Genomic DNA, 23,124 nt, shown 5'->3' on the forward strand with positions numbered 1-23,124 from the left:
TTGGGTGGCTTGACTACAGGAAGAAGGGAGGTCAAAGATGCTATTAAAGAAAAAGAGGATCTGTCTCTAGGCCATTTAAATAATAACATGCAATTGCTTCTCGTAGTGTATTTCCTAATGTCTCATTCATAAGAGTATGAAGTAATGAGATTTTCACTGTTATCTTTTGAAGAATATTCTGTAATCCAGTGACTGAATCCAGACTGAAGTCAAGCTCCTGAAAGAGTTATACACCCCCTGAAATAAGAGAGAACTGGGAAATAAATGCAAGACTTTACAGGATTAGCCCTTGGTACCTCATTCCCAGCTAAAAGGGAGGAAATAGCAAACGAGTAACATAGGGGAAGAATGCAAAGCAAATTAATTAATGTTAGTTTAACTTTTTCTCTGGAGTGTAGGTATGCCACAAAAGCGAATCATCTTAAGTACCACTTACAAAGGAAGCAGATTTTGGTTGGCTGGGGAAGAGTTATGCAAGATCAGAGGGGGAAAAAAAAGGCAAAGAAAAGGTCAGGCTCCAACTCATCCACATTTCTCGAGTGTTTGGAAAAGCTAAAGTGGGAAATGGTGGCCTGAACTGCCTGAGGACAGCAGAATTGTGGATGTGCTGCTGGACGTCCAGCACACCAGTAAGAACTCCAGGCTGTCTCCTGGCTTGATCCATGGCTGGGCTCTGGGGATTTAAACCAAGCTAAATTCAAGAGGAAATGAAATCTCTCCGAAGCCTTGCAGGGCACATAACTGGAAGGTTTTTTGGGTGAAAAAAGTAGGGGGAAATCTGGCACATTTGCAATTTTTGCATGTTACTGGAGCATTCAAATATGACCTAAAATTTTGTACCTGACCCAGAGGAAGTTTTTTTACCTTGGATTCATAGTTATTGATGCCTGTAGTTAAGCATAGTTAGGATTTTCTATTCAGCATTCAGTTTTACTTTGCACCTAAATCTCTCTCAGAATGACAACGGAAAATTTCCAAATGGGATGTTTCGTTTTGGACATTGTTTGACTTTTTTTTATCTTGAGAAAAGCAGCTGAGCTGTTTTATTGGAAAGAAGTCTGGTGAAACCGTGCTTTTTGCACGTAAACATTTGGGACAGTCTTATCTAAAACTTTCCTGCTGGGAAGCAGAGACTGAATTTTTAGCAGAGGGACAAATCGCACAGAAGGAAAATCCTGTTGCCGTATCATTAAACTATTCAAATCTGGCCGCATTTTCAGGCTCCGAAAATATTTGCTCTGCTAGGAACCCACTAGAATTTCATAGCTAATTTCTCAGCTCACTGCCCTGAGCCCTTACAGCTCCCTCAGGGTGAGTGGACGTTGCCTGTAGAGCCTCTTGCCCACGCTCGAGCAGTCGCAGCGCAGCCGGATCTCGGTGTGTTCTTCCATGCAGCTGTTCCTTGGAGAAGACAAATTCTCCTGTCAACGACCCTGGCACAGCTGGATGGAAAGCAGTCAGTTCACCTTTTCTCTGCAATTAGTGCTTCCACCCTGTCCAAGGGGAAAGGGGTCAAAGCCATTCTGGGTTGGGATGCAGAGTGGAATTGTATGTGTTTTAAATATATATATGCAAATAGTTTTTAATATATATACATTTAACGTACTTATTTAAAATATATGCATTTAACATGTACTATACACACATATATATAAATACCTTTGTGAGCTCAATTACAAGACACTATGTCAAAAAAAAAAATTATTAGGGTTGTAAAAATTGATTTCTCCAAAAAGAAAAATGTCAAAATGAGGACTGCACTTGGACATTTCTTTAGCTCCCACAGACATAGAGCTCCTGATACAACTTCTGTGTACATGACTATATTAATTTTTAAAGACAGGAGTTCAGATTTGTGAATTCAAGCATAGACAGATGGGGTTTGATTTGCAAACAAGCAAATATTCACCTCTGTAACTGAGACCAGCAGAAAATGCAGTATGAACGTATAGCACGCTACTGAAGACCCATTACTTCGCAAAAACTAAATGTGAGTAATTTCAAACTGGATTTACAGCTTTAACACTCCCTTTTTATCCATGTTCTAGGTCATAGTCACACAGGGGCCAACATTTGCAGGGGTGTCATGCTAATTAATTTAGCTACAACACTGAAAGCATGATGCAAAACCACTAGAAGGCTATTTATTTGATTTGTTGATGCAAGGCTTCAGTAGCACTCTGTAAATAACCAAAGAAAAAGGACTCAAATAAATACTAACCAAGTACTTATTCAGTAGGTACTCTGTATGCTGAGCAAAGCAAAGCTTATCTGGAACTAGGAAAGGGGTGATTTAAAGTTTCACAGGTGACTTTGATCCTGGGATTTCTAAGTGCTTGACATACTTGACTTTGTACTCTGAGCTTTTTTTTTTTCCCTTAATATTAGTATTGGTTTGGCAAGGTCAGTTTTATGTAAATTGGACTAATTTAATGATACTGGGTGGAATTCAGACTGGAATGTAGAAAGCCCCCTACAACACAGATGAAATTTAAAGGGTTCCTTGTTGTAATTAAAGGTGTGCTAAATTGATATAGAAGAAAATCTGTCTGGAGGGAGCATAATGACCACCCTTGTAATGAGTCACTCCGGGCAGAGAAATGTTCAGACCCATAATGTCAAAGTCACCTGCCCACAAAGGCAAAAGAGTAAGAAAGGCAACCATACATGCATCTGACATTTCCATTTCCTTGGTGATTTCTGTTCTATCAGCAAACAGTGCTCCAAGTATCATCATCACTCAGAAATAATCAGAACCGTTGCCACTTCTTCTAGAAACAAAGTCCAGAATTCAGAATCTGGCTTTCAGGATGAAAAATCTGTGCAAAAGGTGTGGGGTTCCCCTGGTGGGTAACATTTGCCTGAGCATCTCCTACACACACAAAGGAAGACTGTAGAATATGTCCAGCTGAAGCATACACACAACAGCTGCCATTCAAAGCACAGAGTCCAAATAGATTTAGTCATCTTGCAGGGTTTGCTCAGATAGAAATCTGAGTGTTGAATTTCTTGAAGAGAAAATTCCAGGTCTCCCTATGCCCTATTTTTGGTGCCCAAATCATCTTTCTGGGGCTGCCTGGGGCATCAGTTTGTTCATGATAATTCAGACTAATGATAGGTGAAATTTCCCTGTTCTGCTGGGTGCCAACAGGAGGAGAAGAAACTCCTGTGTTTGTTGGAGCGGGATTTTTTGGTTTTGCCCCTTTTCAGATTCCCCAACAGAGCCCTGAGTGCATCTCTCGGGTACCTCCCTGAAGTGGTTTGTGTTTGACATCAGCTCCCAGGACCTCTCTGATGTGGGTCTCTAAATCATATCCCCTTGGCTGGTAATTGCTGCTGCAGCCTGCCAGAGCTCCCTCCAACTGAGTTTTTTCTTGTGGAAGACAAGAAACACTACTAAAAGGCTGTGATGCAGAAAACAAATTCCTCAAAACAAAGTGTGATTTATTTTGTCAAAAGGTGTACAGCACTCAGAGAAATGGAGTTAAAATGGCAGAGCCCAAGGCAATACTGTTACTGCCTGGCATCACCATCAGCCTCCAGGGAGATGTGATTTAACCTCGATGTCCCCTGCTCCCTCAGGTACATTGTCACAGCTGCCCCAGCCCGTGGCTCTCAATCACCTCCAGCAGCCCGTGGCAGCTGCCTGCTCCTCTCTCCACCAGGTTACAACACTCCAGCCTTGTTCCACATCAGGGTCTTCTTGCCTCCTCCTGCTCTTTCTCAGCAAGACAGCCCTGCTGTTGCTATTAAAACTCTGCAGCTGCAGCTCATGGATATAAATATGACCACTCTGTTCAAGTACTTCTGAAGTGCTCTTTTTTAGCTCCTTATTTTGCTTTTCTTGCCTGTTTTTTTTTTTTTCCTTCTTCTTTGTTCCCTATCTCCCTCTTACATATTTCACTTCACATGATGGAACTCACTCCACAGACCCAGACAGACCCTATAATCATAGAAAATAGTTCCAAGATAGAGGAATGGAAGTACTGAGTAGAAAGAGAAGACCTTGAATTTTTATACCTGCTCCCAGAAAAGCATCAAAGGCAAATCCCAATAACTGTAAAGCCCTTGCATTCAGCCCAGGGCTATTTCCATCCCTCCTGACCCCATAGCTGGAAGTCATGAACTTTATTACCCACTCTGAGATTTCTTCTTCTCTCTCTTCCTTCAGGATACAGAATTCCACTCAGAAATTAGATTTAAATGTATACCTTAAGCAAAGACATCAATCTAATCCTTCTTCTGTGGTATTCACCCTACTGCAACTTTCCTTGGGAGCCCTATGGAAATGCCATTTTCTCTCCCACAGAAACCTGTAACTGCATTGTAAACATTCAACAGCAGCATTCAAGAGTTACTGGTCATGAAATGACATGGCTAAAGATCATGAAAGGAATTACTTTAATTTCTACACCTCGTCTACACTTGAATTTTCAGATTCAGCATTTAGTGATATTTGCTCCTATGTTAGCCAAGGCTTATCTTACAAAGTAATTTTCACTTTCTCACAACCCAGGGGAGTGGAGTTAACACCGTCTAAATGAAATGCCATGGCATTTTTGCCATCTTTCTCAAATGCTGGGGGCGTGAAAGTCCAGAGAACGAGCCATAAACAGCAAAATCACACAGTAGGTGGGAAAAAATGGGGAGGAGGGAGTGACTGGGTGAACCCTCCATGGCTGATTGAACAGGACAGCACATTTGGACTAAATTAAATTTCAGTGTTGAAATTATGTTGCAGCAGTGATGATCAGAGGAAAATATTGATAGCAATAAAACGAAATTCTAAAGAAAGTGGCAATACATCAGAAGACAGCACGTTGACACGATTTATGTTAATTTCTTCAGGTTTCATCCCCATCTGCATTAATGTTGACACCTCATGTAACCAAGCAAATAACTCTCAAAGAGCCAGGGAGGGAAAGTAAATGATTGCAGCTGCCATTAGGCTCCTATATATTGTAGTAAGCAAATGCACCAACTCATTACGACCTTGATCTAACAACCCCAGGAGATGGCTCATCAAGCTCTATATTTTTAAACATTATTTCATGGAGAATGCTTATTAAAAAGTTACATTTCTCTTACCAGTTTTCAATTATAACAAGCAAAAGACAATGGCAGAGAAGAGAGGGAAAGTAAAACGAGGACGCAGAAGGCAATCAGAGGCAAGTGAATCACAAGCAATAAACAAACCTCTCTCTACAGTCAGGTGTGTTTTCAAAGCTATTTAACAGGTCACACATATCAGGGGACACTTACTTAGGTGACCTTAGCATTATGTTAGCAAGAATCCTCTCCAATCCCATCACTGCAGAACCTGACTCTCTAAGCAGACTGTCAGGCATGAAAATAACTTTAAATAAATTGCAGCAAAGTCCTGTTGCCCCGTAATTCAGTCACTCTTGTGAAGCTTCTTGCAGGGGCTTTTTCCACAGGGAAAGAGGATACACTGAGTCATAAACTCTTATTTATTCAGAGCAGTGAAGGCCTGATTTGGGCAACTGAAGTCAGTACAAAAATTCCCACTTGCTTCAATGGACTTTGAATCCTCTGCTAAGTTTTCAACAGGTGTTTGCCTTGGCTTACTTCAGCTGTTGTCCCCTCTCCTTCAGGTGTAGTTGCCATTTGGTCAAATTAACTATTGTCAGATTCAGGAGATAGGTGGGATTTTGGATCTGGCTGCGTGGCTGCCCCTCTTACATTTTCATTTTATAAACCTGCTGCTCCTGTTTTAATTTGAAAATTACTTTGTTACACTTAAATTGCTTTCAAAGGCAGCCTGTCCAGGCCAGCAGATGCACTAATGAGAGTTCTTTATCTTTAAAATGTGCAAAGGGTAATTTCCTTTTCTCATTTAATTAAAAAAAAATATTTTATTCCGTTACTTTTTGGTTCACATTTAATTCCAGAAAGAAGGGACAGAAACACAAGATGCTTTGTTGTAATCCTTAATGGATTAGTGGTATTGATCAAAGCTTTGGGTGCTGATGTGAATTTGTCACTTAATCTTATAGGCATGTTTATCTATTTACTAAGAATTCAGAGTGCCAGGCTAGCAGTGCTACGAGGCCAAGGGCCAGTCCATCTGCTTCCATAGCTGGATACACCTGCTGAGGAAAAGAAATAAATGGTTAAATGATACATCTTTGTGTAGTATGGTGGGGATTACTGTTTCTTCTGCTAAATCACAATTTCCCTCAACTTCATCTAAACACAGCAGTTTCATCAAGAATGGAGCAAAGCAAGACAACATTCTGTATTAAATTAGGTCGTAACCTGTGCAGTGCATGTTAATGGGAAGAAAAGCTGCATCACTGGCTTTTCTTTCTTTTTTAATTAGATACAATCAGTTTGACAAAAGGACATTGAGTGGTCTTGATTTTCACTTCGGAGAGATGTGATCATACTTACAATATATTTGTATGGCAATTTTTTTAAATGCCATATTGGAATACTAAATTAATTCTTTAAACGCATCATATTGGTAAATTAAATCCAAAGTGACCTTGAAGAAATGAAAGTCTCAGATGTTAAAAAGAGAAGTTTTTGGAGGAGAAAAAGAAGAGGTGGAACAGGACTTATCCCAGCACTGGTGGGGCTGAGCAGGCTAGGGTGGGGAAATGGGCCGGTGTGGCTGCCAGCTGCACAAAGGCAGAGGGCAGAGAGGACTTACTGTGGTGCCAGGGAAAGAGAATCCGTGATGAAAATGAAGATGGGAAAACAGACAATCACTGTCTATGCAATAGGTGTTGAGATGGTCCGACATTCGCAGTCACAAGTCAGAAAAGGCGCAGTAAAAGCATTGCAGCACTGTGAGAACCAGTGCTGCAATGAAAACCAGTGCTGCAAAGTAACCGAGCTGCCAAATGGGCCAGCGCGGGGGCAAAGCACCACTGTGAATCATGGCTCCTTATAATCCCACAGGATGGACAGCCACCTCCCATGTGGTGTGTTTTAGCAGACTGCAAGCTGAACCCACATGTAGCGCTGCTTTCCATCCTCCAAATTTTCATGTAATATTTGCCCCTGCAAATTAATATTCATAGCATTTTGAGTGAGGTTTTTGCATATAATAACCCCCGATCTCTTTGATCTTTCTTGCTGCCTGGCTTCTGGTTCCTAATTCCTACCACCAACTCCAGTCTCAACCTGTACTTTCTGCCAGTCCTGTTCCTTTACCTGAATTGGATGCTGCTACTTACTCACAGCAACTTCCAGCTAAACTGACCTTCTCCCGCAGACTCAGGAGGCTCTAACATTTTTTAGCATTGGCACAGCTTAAATATGTCAGCTGGGGCCAATTTTGTTTCCATACGCTTGAAATTTTTGTTCTGTGGGTAATAATGGTTATTCTGGTTATAAATGGTTACGGCGGTTCTGTGGTTATAAAGGTTATACTTTAATCTAAAAGACTTTCACGCTCTTTTCCTACCCAGAACAATTGCATACATTTCAAAAGCTGCGAATGATAACTACAAAAGCCTGGCAGAACTGACTGGAGAGTTTTTCTGAAGTATTGATATGAACCAATCTCATCAGTGACTTTGTAAGAAGAGCATTAACCCTGATCTTCAGGAGCCACCTTCAGCTGTATCAAAAGTATCCCACTAAAACAGACCTCCAGGTCCTTCAGGATATCCTCAACCCTGTTGTACCCTCTTTTCACTTTGGGTTAGTGAAAACAGACTGTAAATAACTTTTTTGCATCTCTGTTTGCAAGTTTGCAAATGAGACTTCTGCAATTTATGTTTCTATCAGTGTAGTCTTTCATGTACCAACGCCTTAATTTTCTCTACTGAAGATCTATTCCCATAAAACTCCTGCAAGTTGCAATGACACAGCTCAGCAAAGTTCCTTAGCAGCACATAATTCACAACATTTTCCTCCACCTGCTCCAGGCTGGGCAGAGTCTCAAGCACAGACAGAATGAGAAGATCTATAGAAGGTCTATAAAGGACATTATCCCTGGAAAGAGACACTGGGATTTATAACCTATTCTCTCTGGGCTAATGCTTTAATGCAAGTAAAGGCCTACAGCTATAAACATTCTGCCAACATTACAATGAGAGTGACATCCACTAGAAATTTAGCATTCCTGTTTGATAAAATTATTGCTCATATTTTTTTACCAGAATAATTCCAAACATCACAGAATCATAGAATGGCCTGATTTGGAAGGAACCTTAAAGATCACCTGGTTCCAACCCCCCTGCTGCGGGCAGGAGCATCTTCCACCAAACATGATTGCCCAGAGAACCATCCAACTTGGCCTTGAACATTTTCAGTGATGGAACATCCACAGCTTCTCTGGGCAACCTGTCCAGTGTCTCAACATCCTCACAGTAAGGACTTTTTCTTTTACTATCTAATCTAAATCTACTCTCAGTTTGAAGCCGTTCCCCCTTGTCCCATCACTACACGCACTTGCAGGATGACTCCATGGTTCTTGTAGGCTTCTTTTATGTACTGGAAAGATCATGGAGAAAAAAAATCAAACTCCTGTCCTTTGAGTTATCTTCCCCCTGGTTTGAACAGAGGAAAAAGTCACAAACCCAAACCTACCTTATATGTTCTGACCTGAAACAACAAAAAAACATCAAATGGCCCTGCAGAATGGAAGCCCATGCACTGAGCTGGATGCACACGGGATCAGGTGCAAAGACCCTTTGCCGGATGCTCCCACATGCACTACACTTGATGCTTTACCATTTTTTCCCCATCTGGAGGAGATTCAGGTCTGACAGCCCACAGAGCTGTCCCATTTCTGCATAAGCAGCTGAAGTTGTCTATAAGAAATGTAAGCCATTAAAAAAAGATGCTGAGGAAACTTTAGAAATGGAGCTGTTGTCAGCAGAGATTAAATTGTATACCAACAGCACGACATTTATGCACTGCTACTTAAACTGTGACAAATGGTTGCAAACATGATAGTTTCGAGATCTTTAATCTAAATGAATGGTGCTTTTAGCCTTCCTCTGACTGGAATTCATTTTGGAAATAAAGAAGCATTTCCTACTCATCTGTGTACAGAACTACACCAGCAATGACTGAAAGGGCAGGAGTTGCAGCTCTTGACAGAACTGTGGAGCACTGAAAGGATTGGAACAGGCTGTCTCTATGTACTTATTCCCTTCTGAGTCCCAAGCAATGTCTGCAATGTAAATTAAGATTTTACCTACCTGTTCACCTTCGAGAAATTGTTTTCAAGATTTTTCTCTTCTTTCATTTTTCTTGTTATGACACACATAATGTAAGCTCACATAAGACAGCAAAGATTGCATTAAAACGTAATTTTTTTAAATTGCAAACATCTCAAATAGCACTTTGTTCAAAAATAATTTTCATCACTATCAGTTTAAATGTAATATTAACTACTGGAGAAAACTGATGGCATAGGGAGTTTATCCTACTTGCACTGAATTTATTCCTCAGACACTCAGCTGAAGGAATTAAACACATGATTCTTACAAACAAGTATTTACAAAGTTTTTATTTTAGTGTTTATAGTTTTGTAATACAATGTTTATAAAATAATATCATTTCAAACATTCCAAGGTGTTCTTCAGTTGATAGGACAAAAGAAAAAATAACTTTTATCCTCCCCCCACTACCTACCCCATCCCCATCCCTGTTCTCAATCAGAGACTTGACTGTACCCCTTAGAGATTTTAGAATTAAAGAAAAAGGTAGGAAAAAAGAAACAGGAAGAGACATTAGGTGAAAAACATTTCTTCAAAAGGACACAACTCATCACAATTACAAAAAAGTGTGAATTTGGCATACAACCAGGCGACCAGATTCTGATGCTTGCGGGACATTTTCAGCCCCCTTGCACAACTGCAACATTGTCAGCTGCAGGGTGGCCTGAGGTGTTGAACTGGGCGACACACTAAGAAAAACATCCTCTCAAGTTGCCCCCTTGAAACCCTGAAGTTTCCGCCAGCTTCTTTTACAGCCTATATATATATATATATATATATGTGTGTGTGTGTGTGTATATATATGTATATATATATATATATATGTGTGTGTGTGTGTGTGTGTGTATATATACATATATATATTATATAATATATATAATAATTATATATATATATATATATATATATATATATATATATATAATATTATATATATATATATATATATATATATATATATATATATATATATATATATAAAATCTTCCCCGTTCGTTTTTTTCAGGGAAAATAAAATCTTTGCTCAGAAGAAATCCTTCTGGTGAGACACTTGACTTGGAGCGAGGCGACAGCCGGAGCTGCTGTGACGAGCAGGAGCGCAGTGCCATCTCGTGGTGCCCGCCAGGCGCCGGGGATGAAGCGCATCCCGGCCATCGTCATCCTCCGCGCACAGCCAGCGGGAAAAGCAAGTCCCGGCAGCTTGGGAAGCTGTAAACATTTCCCGAAGGAAATACATCTGAGCAAGTAAGATAAAAGACCTTTAGAAATCCACCAAATGCGGAGATGAGGGTGAATTTCTGCGCGGCGCTGCCTCGAGGCTGCCTCAGTCCTGGGAGGTTTCCAGCAGAATCCAGGGGCGGCACGGCGGCGGCTCGGGCAGGGAGAGCTGGCCTGGCCGCTGGTGTAGCAGCGACAGCTGCCACCAGAACACCCCTTAGGACAGCAGGGCGCGGGCTGGGGGCACACGGGTGACCCCGGGCTCCTGTGGGCACAGGGATGCCCGGTGAGTGACCCCCGCGCAGCCGTGCCCAGGCGCGGGCAGAGCTCCGCCCGCAGACCCGGAGGGAAATCGCCCGGCTAGAACGGAGCATCACCCTCTCATTTTTTTATATCAGTGTCTGTTATTTCAATGTATTAGAGCTGAGATATTCAAAGCTGCCTGAGGGTTTGGAGAATTAGATTCGAAATGTTCTAGGCAATTCTGAATATTCCTAAGAGAGTGATTTTACAATGCTATGAGTCTGATCCTTCAATCCCTCCTTGTGTAAGGAGCACTTACTTAGAGAAATAGTTTAAGTAGTATTGTCTTAGAGCCAAATTTTGACATTTAGCTGCTGGCCATGCCGGTAGCACATTTTTTTTTCATGGTCTCCAAGTAAACTCAGAGTGAGCAAAAGCTGCCATCTTGCCTTTGGGCAAGGTGCTCTCCTGGACATGCACCAAGAGAAGAGAGCCCGTAATTCAGAGATGATGTAATGATGAGAGACAAATTCAGCACATGGAAGTGGAAAATATGCTCCTTACATGCTGTGTTAGAAGTGGGGAAGACTTTAATGTTTTTTCAGAAAAATATGTCTTGATTTGCTCGCCTGCTATTGTGTTGTGTGTTTCTGGTGAGCTTAAATCCAGCAAAGGCCAGGGATAGGAAGAATGGGGAAAGGATAGGAAGAATTGTATCAGCATGGATCCACCCTTAATGAAAAGATGCAGCAGAGAAATGGTGCTGCAAGGCCAAAACCAGAGCCCTGCCGAAGATATAGAAACCAGCTGGGAGCATTTTCAAGGCTCAGGACAGGCAAAGGCTGTGTGGATAGAAGTCAGACTGATGACTGATGTCAGATCGATGGAGCAAAGGCAGAGCAAGCTTAGCTCCAGCTTTAAAGGGATGTCAGGGACAAACAGGGCCTATGGAAAGTGTACAGCTCAGGGAGGGGTGAAATGCGTTAGGCTTTTTGCATGGATTTTCAGGGGAAAAAACAGTATGCAAGCAGCTTGCTTGTGTGCCTGTGTCTGGCAGTCCACGCAGTGGTTTTTAAATCTTTGAGCTAGTTTGACCAAACCCAGCAGAGACTCAAAGGCCTTGTATCCCTAACACAGTTTATCAGTACAAACACTTAGACAGCAATAATAAACTTCACACCCCCGTCAAGAAAAAACTACAGCGTGAATCAGAGCTTAGTCATAACCCAACTCCAAAACAGGCACAAAATCACAAGAATCCAGATTCCAGGACTTCTGCGTTTTGTAGGACTAATGCTTACTCTAACACATTTCTTTTCATCACTACATTTAGTGGCTGTTTTTCCTTCCCAAAGCATTTGAATTATTACATCTCAGGTGGCAAAAAAGAGATGGGGTGGAATGCTGATTTGATTTAAAAACAGGATGAGCAGTGGGATTTCATTTGGAAAGGATCACAGAGATAGACCCATTTTTTCGAGAAACAGCCAGGAGAAAATTAAAAACAGGTCATAGCTCACCCTGAAAACATTATGCCTGAGAAAAAGTCTGGCCCAAGTAAAGGGTGGAAGGAAATATTCTCCATTCATGTCTAAAATAGCACTTCCAGGCAATTTACTCTCTACCCACTGCATCAGAATGGGTATTCACACCCCACAAAGTAACCTTGACCAAGGTGTAAAAATTGCTGTGTGTAAGAAGCTGGCCTGAGTTTCTAAAATGCCCTGAGTGTCTGATTTGATCCAGTGAAGGGTTATGAACTGAGGACAAGCTGAGGTTTTTCCACTTCACTCCCAGCTGGTAATTGCACTCATCATTCTTGCTGTATATAGGAGACCATGGCATAGTGTGAGGAAATATTTTGTTATGCAGGATAGAGATGAAGAACATGGACAATACCAGCAAAAGCCTGGCAGGGACTTCAGCAGCACAAAACTCAAACTAATAACTATGGAGAGCTCAGATCTGTGTTACCCTTTATTGAATTCAGTAAAGCTTGGAGGGTCAGAGGTTTGGTTACCCATGTCTACTGCAGATTCAGTTCTCTAACACAGTCACTGGATTTCAGTATCTCTTTTCTTCTGTCCATATCTTTTAAAGTCTTCCCTTTAGTGCTTGATGTTTCTCAAAATACACATAGATGAGCATCAGAGGAATTTTATACAATACATTTGGCAAACTCCAAAATGCTGAGTTAGAAAAGTACACTGCACCAATAAAAAGAAAGTTATAGAATTATAGAATGGTTTGAGCTGGAAAAGACCTTAAAGCTCATCCTGTTCCACTCCCTGCCACAGGCAGGGACACTTTCCACTATCCCAAGCCCCATCCAACCTGGCCCTGAACAATTCCAGGGATGGGGCAGCCACAGCTTCCCTGAGCAACTTGTGCCAGGGCCTTCCCACCCTCACAGGGAAGAATTTCTTCCGAAATAATTGCTTCCTATTAATCCCTTCAAAGTCTTTGATGAAAACCTGAGATTTGTACATTTTCTTCAATAAACTTTGATGTTTCAAATGTACTATTCAAATTACTTTTCAAAAATTATTTAAACATATTTGGACCAGTTACTTGCCACCTATTATCAACTGATACATATGTCACAGCATGTCATTTTATTATAAACATTTCCAGGTCTTGCAGAAAGCAACATAGGAACTCAAATAAGTATGATTTCAGTCCTGCTGATCAAAAGCTACCCCAGTTAGAGGCACATACCACCAGGACATCTGGTGACTTGCAGCAGTCTCGGTCTGTTTATGAACAACAAAGTAACCCTGATTCATTACAGGCTGGGAAAGTGATTGGCCACAGCCATGTCCCAGGAAGGCAGAATTTAAACAAATATCCTACACCCAAATCTTATACCCAGTTTCACTACATTTTAGCACTTGCTTACTTTTATTTGTAACTGGGCATTTGCTCCCCTGTCAGCACCCAGCTCTTGTCTCATGAGCAGGTCCTGCTTTTCAGCTGCACCTCACCCATGTGTGATGGAGAGATCTGTGCTGTCATTTGTGCTCCTTTGAAACTGTGAATGCTGTCAACGCTGCATCTGACTGTTGTGGCAGTACCCAAAGGTCCACTCTGGTCACCGTTACACTAAGTATAGTCCGTGTCTCTGAGGAGCTGTTTCACAATGAATAATTTAGCTGACAAACTTAGTCTGCTTGAGAAATACCCACGAGCAGTTTTCAATTTCTTCAGCCACAATCATTAGTCAAAATAGGCTGGAATAAAGTTGGGGTGAAAGAGGTTGAGGGAAAGAAAGATGAGGAAAAAAACAAAGGGGATCATACCTGTATTTCTGGATATCATAGCATGACTTCAGGCTCCTAATTTCTATTCCTCATGCCCAATGAGTGAAATTAATTTGGACAGAAGAGGGAGAAAAAAGCCTCTCCATGTTAGAAAATTAGCCTAGATTAGAACTAAAGCACTAATACAAAATTCACTGCTTTCCTTTCCAGGTACAAGATTGTCTTTTTTAATCATGTTTCTTCTGTGATAGAGAGGCACCAGAGTGCCTGTAAGGAGAGGGGTAATATCCTCCTTACTCCCCAGCCCAGGTGCAGAATTGTGCAGCAGAAATCCCACATTCCATGCATCCAGGGTTATGATACAAATCACACTGGGCCAGCCACAAGCTGGGAACAGCTCGCACTGGCCATGTGTCTCCCTACAGCAAAGTGCTCCTGCATTCTGCCTGAGGTGGCCACACTCCTCTGCTGGGACAGAGTGCATCGCCCCTAAGTGCTCTTCATGCAGAGAGCCCCAGCTGGGAGATTTCGGGGGACTGAAAGAGGGAGAAATTATCCCTGACAGCAGATATTAGTCCTGGACTGGACCAGACTACAGGAAGGAGCAGAGTAGGACCAACAGGTACTGCAGTACCACCACCCAGCTGCTGCACTTCCTGAGTTAACATAAAGTTTTCCAAAGGCATGGGATGTGTCACACTGTATCCAGGACTAACATATCTAAAGTAAAATTCCTGCTTCCTCCACAAAACACAAGCAGAACTAAAATAAGAGGCTAATTCTGGGCTCATTCCATGCCTGCCAGATTGATTATAACCAGCTGCAACCAACCTACTTCAGAATTACACTGATATACTTACACAACAATATTGCACCAAACATAAAAATGCTTAATATCTGATCTATCCTTTATCAGGTGACTTAACTGCTGCTGGTTTATGGTCTTGAGTTATATGAATCTTTTTTCTCAAGTCTAATATCTGACTTGCAATCTCAACTTCCCTAAGAAAGGAAAAGAAACAAAATTGTATTTTGCAGTTAACTAGTAATTACTCTTTTTTTTCCAAGTAAAATAAAGCATTTCTTTGATTAGAAATGAGAATGTAGCACTTATGATGTTGTATAAGTGACTGAGAACTGGATCCCTGACATAATAATTACATGCCATTTTTAAGACTGAACATTGAAATACAGTATCCACCTTCCCTTTAGTCCTTCAACATAGCATAGCAATTTTGAATTTTTTTTAATTCTCCCTACTCCCTTCCTTCTCTTCAGCAAGTTTGGCAGCCTGATTACTGCCACAGAAAGCAGCATGTGTGAGCTCTGTGCTATATTAGCAGAATTTTTTGACAAGCTCTTTATTTTATTTTTCTGAACGTGGGAGAGGGATGTTTGTTACAGTCCTGATACATGGGAGGTTAACAGAGAACACCAGACACAGTGATCGGTCAGAACTAAACACATTTGCCAGTTCACATTGTAAATATCCCTTTTGGAAAGGTGCTGTTTGGGGTACCTAATTGCTCAGGATTTTCTAGAAGGAAGATGATCAGCCCAAGTACCTCCCAGGCAGGCAGCCCACTGAGGACACACAACTCTGTGTGGAGCTGCTTCAAACACAGCAGAGATAACTAGACAGATCTGCCTTGGAGGCAGGTTATCAACAAAGGGCTGTCTCCCAGACAAGTACCTGTTCTTGTCTGCCTGGAAAGGGAGCTATGAGCCTTTGTACAGCACCTTTCAGGCAAGCAACTTATTCAGGTCTGCCTGGAAGGCAGGTCAGCATGCAGATATGTGCCTAACAGGCACGGAACTGTGCAAGTCTGCCTCTCCACACCTTCAAAGATACCAAGACAAGTCAAGAATTTCATTTTAATGATCTCAGCAGAAAGTCATTATTTCCTCTATGAAATAATTTTCAATATAGTTGATGGATATGTCAAACTGAAGTTTCTTTAACCACACTTTCTTAATGTCAGACACAAGAGCAGAATTCCTTTTTACAAGGTCCTGGTAGTATTCCTAATACAAAAGGAAATGTTGTTTTGTATAATTCGGCAGTGGGTTACTACACTGCCAAAGTGTCCAAAAGAACCAGCAAGTACAGCTCGAAAAATGAGAACTGACAATAGACACACCAAGAAATTTTATGTGCTCTACCCATATAAACACCGTTGGCTCTCTCCCTGCAAGTAATATCAATGATTGCAGTGGAGTTTAGATAGAATTGACCAAAGAAATAAATTAATTTAAATGTCATTCATTCAAAAGGATTAAAATTTTTAAAAATCTCCATTCCAGAAGGGCTTTAGTGAAGCCATAAGTTTAATCACTTAACTAGAGAGCTTTTTAACAAAGATGCTGTATCGGTGCTGGGATGCCCGACAAAGGAAGAATGATGTCTGAACTCCAATGATTTCAGAAGGCTAATTAATTACTTTATTAAACTATATTATACTATAACCATATGACACTATATGGCAGTATATTTCACTAACAAGAACTATCACTAACTAGCTAACTAACTAGCAAACCTGTGACTCTCTCCTTAGAGTCCCGACACACACGTAGATCCAGTTGGTCCATGAATCCAAAACTCCATCACCAGAATCCAATCAAGCAATCACCTTGGGCAAACAATCTCCAGAACACATTCCACATGGGCACAAACAGCGAATGAGATAAGAATTGTTTTGATTCTCTTTTGATGCTCTGCTTCCCTCACAGCTTCTCTCAGGAGAAATCCTGAGAAAGCTAAATCTCTCTCTGTTCAGAGAGCATGTGAATACCACAATGCAGGGCTTACTTTGCACATAACAGAGGTGTGGTGCCGTGTATTTGCGAATCCAGGCAGCTCTCCTTCAGGCACACTCAATTCAGGACCTCAAGTTTCCTTGTCTCCTATATGATCTGCGTTTTCACAGTTCCCATGAAAGCTGAGATCACACACAAGCCAAGTTCTGGGACAGTGTTTGAAGCACTTTGGCTGTGTGTGCTGGCCCAGAGTGAAGCAGGAACCTTGGGCAGAGAGCAGTTAGGGACATTCTGCAGTGAACAAGGACAGCCTGTGACATCCGTCAGTATTTCCAGCAAGGAAAGGCTGTAAATCTCTGGGAAAGATCCAGCAGCAGCACTGTGAGGGAAGAGCACTGGTTTGGACAGTGGGCAATGGTCCATTCCAGCCAAGGGGACCCCACCAGGCAGCTTGGAAACTCCGGGTGTTTTAAACCAAAGAGAAGCACAAAAGAAGAGTTCTACAAGACTCCAAACTGTGCTGCAAGGTCGAGAGCAAATTGGGCAAATTTCAGGGAGACAGCAGGGCATGTGCAGAAAACACAAGGCAAACAGCTCTTGTTGAAACTAAAACAAAGAGTTTGGTTTAACTCAGAGCCCCAATAAGCCACTTCATACCTGCACAATCTTTAAAGACTCAGGGTGAGAGACCCTGCAGTTGTGTTTTGCAGGACCACCTGGTCTGCCAACTGTCAGCAGGACTCTTAATGAGCATTAATCTTTCCCAAGGATATCCCCATAGGCACCCCAAGAAAGGTCAATAGTCTTTGTAGTGGCTTTTCTGTGTCTGAGCTTGATCTGTGGTGTGCAGTCTCTAATATGTGTAAAAGTCTTACCATACAACAGGATCAAGATGAAGATTCTATAGGTATAAACCATTAAAAAATAATTTGTATACTTACAGTACACATGATATCATTATGGTCTGCACAGATCCCCAATCTAACTAGCTTAGTCAGACTTATTTTACATGATACTATCTACTCTGATAGAGCTAGAAATTAATTCCAAAAGCATAATACTGGCATCGTTCCATGTTTGTTTGGCATAACAGGATATTCTTTTAAGCTTTCAGACTGTAAAATCTTTGTTTGCTATAATTCACCTATTATTTATTAAACTGTATTAGTTCAGCTCCAAAGAACAACGGAATACATCTTCACCAACAGCTGTGGATTTAGGCTTCCAAAACACTCTTTTCAATTACAGTGTTTTAGAGTCAATTCTATTTTAAGTAGATAATTTCTTTGGTTTTATTTTTTCCAACTTGTGAAATTATCACATTAAAACTTTCAATTAGTTATTGATTAAAGGAACTTTTTAGAAAACTTTCCACATCCCTGTCTGAAGATAAAAGTATCTACTCCCCCTACTTCAAATGTGAGTAAAAGGTCAGAGATGAGACAATTTCATTATAAATTGTAGGATCACATGGCCCTGAAAAGTTGGCTGTCTTCTTTACAACACACATTTGAAACTGAAACAGCTTTATGTCTTTATACACATACATATATTCCACTTCAACTTGCCTGGCAGAAATTGAGAACATGAAGGAACTTACCTTCATGCAGCCTCTAATATCAATAAAGTATTTCCAATGGCAGCTTAAAGCTTATTATTGCTTTGATGATGCCACCAGCTACACTGGTGCAGGGACAGATTAACTCAACTGGTGGCAGCAGAGTCAGTTCTGACCTGAACCTGAGTGACTGAAACTGAATCTGTCCTTTAATCTAATTTGAACTAAGAAATCATGATCAGAGATGTCTTTGCTAACAGAAATGCTCCTGTGGAACTGAAGCACTAAGGAGAACAAAGTGAAGTATCTAAAGAATGTCAGATTTTGAGTATCTTCATAGGAGGAGACTAGAAGCTGAGAAGAGGAACAGAAACCATACAAACATCTTCAGTTGCAGTGATATTACAGAAGCTGTGGTAATTATACAATCAATTATATTTCTTTCATGGGCTTTGGGATATCTTTGGATGAGTCAGCTCTAAGCACTTTAAAGCTATTGTTGGAAATACATTCTTTAAAGTACCTACAAAATCTTGTGCAGTATAGTGCTATTCATAAAAGTAGAAGTATGGGGTGAAGAAAGCTTTTTTTTGGAGATGTAACTATGATTGGGAGGGGAAGATTGAATAAATCAAATTGCAATAAGGATTTTGAAGTATCTGTAATAGTTGTTCCACACAACTGGATGATTCTACATCTCATGTTCCTGTTCATTATTACAGTAGCTGAGTTTTTATTTTTATAACTAAAATTCAGTTGCATTTCTACAGCAGCATTCCACCTTTATTAAAAAAAAAGAGAAAAAAAATCCAAGCAAACAGGAGTCTGTGTGAAGATTCAATGCCTATTTCATACTATACTTTCTGCTTCTCAGTGACCTAGAAAGCTCCAGAAAAGCTGGATTTCCATCAGTGATCCAAGCTGGTACACCTGGATCATCAGACACTGCAAAACAGACCTAGCAACGCTTAGTCTCTGAAAAGGCAAAAAAATGGGATGTGGGGTAGTAAAACATTATACAGGCTGACCATCATGTGACAGCATCTGGAAGTGGACAGAGAGCACAAGCTGTTGGTGCTTTGTCATGAGAAGAGCTTGAAGAGCACAACACCCTGCTGGGTGGTGCTCCCAGTCCCTTTTCCCTGAAAAACCAAGCTGAACACACTTCTGCAGTGCATGTTTGAGGCATGGATTCATGTTTGAGGCAAACTACAGGAGAGTGGGAGAGCCCCTCCTGGGCAGCCAGCCAGCTATACAGAGACCCAAGCTACCACAGCTTCATCTAAGGCCTGGTTTCTCACCAACACAGGGATTTCCACATGGATTAGCAAAGGTTCTCAGCTCCCAAACCATGCACAACAGCTGAATTCTAGACAACATCTTCTCAAACACTAACCAAGCTCTGTCAGGATGGATTTTAAAAGCAGTGAAATAAGGCAGCAGGCAAGGGAGGGCTCTGGCAGCTTTAATGAACAAAACAGACTCTGCAGAAACACGACTTCCAAAACATTTTGTTTCCAAGAGCAGGTGTATTGTCCTTATATCACTTCAGCCTGACAGAGAAAAGAACATGCCTTGTCATCTTTCTGCTAAATGCAACCACAATCAAAAATTACTTCTGAGGCAGTTAATAGCAACTTCAAGAGTATCAGCACAATGTGTGAAACACCACTTAGACTTGGCAAGTTTAAATGGTTTTGAAATAGCAGGTGAATAATATTTTTGGATTTGCCTCTGTGGGCAGCCAGAGCAGAGAAAATTACTGTAAGACAAATTTTTCGTCAAAAACCTGAAGATAAACAACTCAGCTTCTTTTTGTCAAGAGTAACAGAGTGGGTGTATAAATAAAATGCAGTAGGCAGGATGTCCCTGGCGTTTAACAAGGCCTCTAGCACTCCACCACACAGAAAACTCATTAACACACCGGAGAATCGTGGCACAGATCAATTCAGATGAAGAACAGAGATTGTAAGCGAAGAGATTGCAAGTGAAGAGATAAGTGTCATGCTAAATCTGGCTGGCTGGAATATCAAGAAGGGACTTGTTAGGTCCCACATTAATCAACTACCAGCAGTGCAGGGCAGAGCTGCTCCTGCTCCTCCCCTGCCTGGGTACTTGCACTGCAGTAGAAGACTGAGAGTTCAAAATGTGTGCAGGATGTTTATTACAATCTGGAAGGTTCACCATCCCACCTGACAGGATTTTAACACATGAAGCCTTAAGTCCACCTCTTGATTAACCTTTCCTCGTTTAACATGCTCTGTGCAAGCCCTCCTTCACCAAAAAATTTTCTTGCACCCTCCCATATTTTGACTGCTCCTCAATATTTTCTCCTTAAAATCACTCCCTTAAAGAACCCGTATAGAGTAAAATGCTATTTGAAAGATTCTTCAATCAACAGGTATTTTATGGCAGTCACATCTATTAAAAATTGCAATAAAAATGACAAGTCCATCACCCAGGTTTGTGAAGGACAGCAGTAGTTGTCACAGCCAGCCAAAGTCCAAGACAGTCACATAATTGATAACATTTTGTCAAGTATATTATTTTCAGCTCTGTGGACATTTCCAGCCATCGACATCCTGTATTTGTTTCTCTTTGTTAGAGCTGGACTCTCCCTTCTGTCAAATGTGATTGAGGTACAGCCTGCACCTGCCTTATCAGGTAAGCACTGCAGAAGTGTCCTGGTTAATAAAACAGTTAAGGACAAAGTGGTTTGGAAATCTGTACAAGATCTGTGCTGCTTTTGCCTACAACACAGATATATCTCCTCATACGTGTGAGCAATATTGTATGCAGAAATAAAAATACATGTGTATGTGTAATGGCTTTGATGGAGAAGGCAAACAGAGTATAATCCTTCAAAAAACACAGCATGTGGCAAGAAGCACCATGGAGTGAGGCAGAAAAATATGAACAGTTGGGGAAAAATCCAAAAATTTTGTCCATAGGATACTGCCATATTTCTGCTCTTGAATAAACAAGTTTCTCACTGAAGTCAGTGTGACCTGCAGGCACAGAATGAGGCCACAAACATTCAAGTACTACTTTTTAAAGGCATTTTTGTCCCTGAATGTCTTTTTTTTTTTTTTAACGAGTGAACAATTTTGTGTTATACTTCCTATTTAATGGAAATACATTTGGAAGGCTTCTTGGCTGTGACCAGAGACATTCAGCGCTGCTAATTTAGATTTGTTTCTTTTGTTATCCTCAAAATAACTTGCTCTTTTCATAAGTATAGCTTTTCCAAATTGACTTCTTCTGAATTCTTTTTTTTTTTTTATTTCCTATTAACACTGTTCTTCAAAAAATAAAGGCAAATTAAAGAAATGCCAGCCACTAGACTGCAACTAATCAGTGAGATACTTCATATTTCCAGTCTTTTGAATACTGTTGAATGTTTCCTTACAATGGATATCAGATAACTTACTCCATGTAGCACGAAGGCAAATTTCAGGCAAGACCTTATCACTGCACATAAAATATTGCCCACTCTTCTGCTTTGCATTCATGTAGCCCCATTCTTGCTTGCTATTAGCAATTCAGCAAATTGTAAAATAACAGCAATGCTGCACCTTCCTCGAGGAATATGCTCCCCCAGCACTTGCATAAATATTATCCCAATCAATAACCTAGTAATTAAAGTCACCAGCGTTTTGGTCTTTTTGCAAGACTCCTTATCTAGCCAAAAAAAAAAAAAAATAAAAATAAAAATTCTTGCATTACTATTTCCAACTGCCTTGGAAACAGAACAAGAATCGTTCAGCCACCCCTTTGTCCTTAACCCCCAAATTACCTTTTGCTGTAAAGTCACAGGAATTCATTCTGGTTTTCTCTGCAGATACAGCATCATTTTCTTCCTGAGTATTGCTCATTCCTTTTCTCATTCTTGGTTTATCAATGAGCCATCAATTCTGACTTTGAGAATACCAGTTTTAGTTTTGTCTCAGGGTTCTTTTTGTTGAAGGGAGTTGATTTTGTTTTGGTTTACCTTCAGTAATAAAAATTAAAAAAAAAAAAAAAAAAGAAAAAACAAAGAAACTGAGACACTAAGGACAGGAAAACACCGTTAAGCAAATGAGTGAGTCTGACAAAGAATCAATTATATCCTCTGCTCAGCCACCAGAACATGTCAAGGGGGAAATCCTGCCTCCCTTAAAGTCAATGAGAGATTTGTTGTTGACTTTGTCTGGTCAGGAATTTCATTCTAGAAATATTGGAGGTGACAAAAAGGAAAAGACCTGCATGAAGGACAGAGCAGGCTTACCTGGAGACTTCAAAAAAGCAGCCCTCCTGAGGACTGAAATTCAACTCCAGAACTTTGTAGATCATTTACTTTTTGAAAGGTTAAGCAGATAGAATATCCTACTGTGAAAGTAGGATATGGTTATATTCACAAATTGCAGGAAAACTGCTCATGAATTTAAACCCAGCTTTCCCCAGCATCTGGTGATGAAGGGCCACATCCTGCTCTCACCCCAAAGGAATTCCTTTGGATCAGTAGCATGGCACACACCTGTCCATGCAGCCTTGCATTTCTTCAGCCTTCGCTATCAAACACCTCAACCTCAAGCTAATTTTATTGCAGCAATATTTTGCTATGGAAATCACAAAAATCTCTAACACATCACCCAATGGGAAATCAAAAGACATTCCATCTCTTTCTCCCAAGTAACAGAAGGGAAAATCACTTTAAATAAGTGTTGCTCATTAATAGACCAAAGTAGGATCCTGCTGCAACTGGCTGGCAGAGGTGTTGGTCCATTTTTTCCTACAACTTCCAAACAGAAAGTGCAACCAGCATAAACCAGCACTTTGCCATCCCAGCAGAAGAATGCACTGCAGAGATGCCCTGCCTGTTGGTACCAGCTGTATTTTGAAAGGG

General features: G+C 40.9%; 1 long non-coding RNA gene across 1 annotated transcript in view; it reads right to left on the reverse strand.

The window, feature by feature from the left end:
- LOC137476816 (uncharacterized) overlaps window positions 1-23,124 on the reverse strand; it is a 162,982-nt gene that overhangs the window by 103,509 nt on the left and 36,349 nt on the right. The gene's annotated exons all lie outside the window — the stretch shown is intronic.

This window comes from Anomalospiza imberbis, chromosome 7 (genome assembly GCF_031753505.1).
Source record: "Anomalospiza imberbis isolate Cuckoo-Finch-1a 21T00152 chromosome 7, ASM3175350v1, whole genome shotgun sequence".
NCBI lineage: Eukaryota > Metazoa > Chordata > Aves > Passeriformes > Viduidae > Anomalospiza > Anomalospiza imberbis.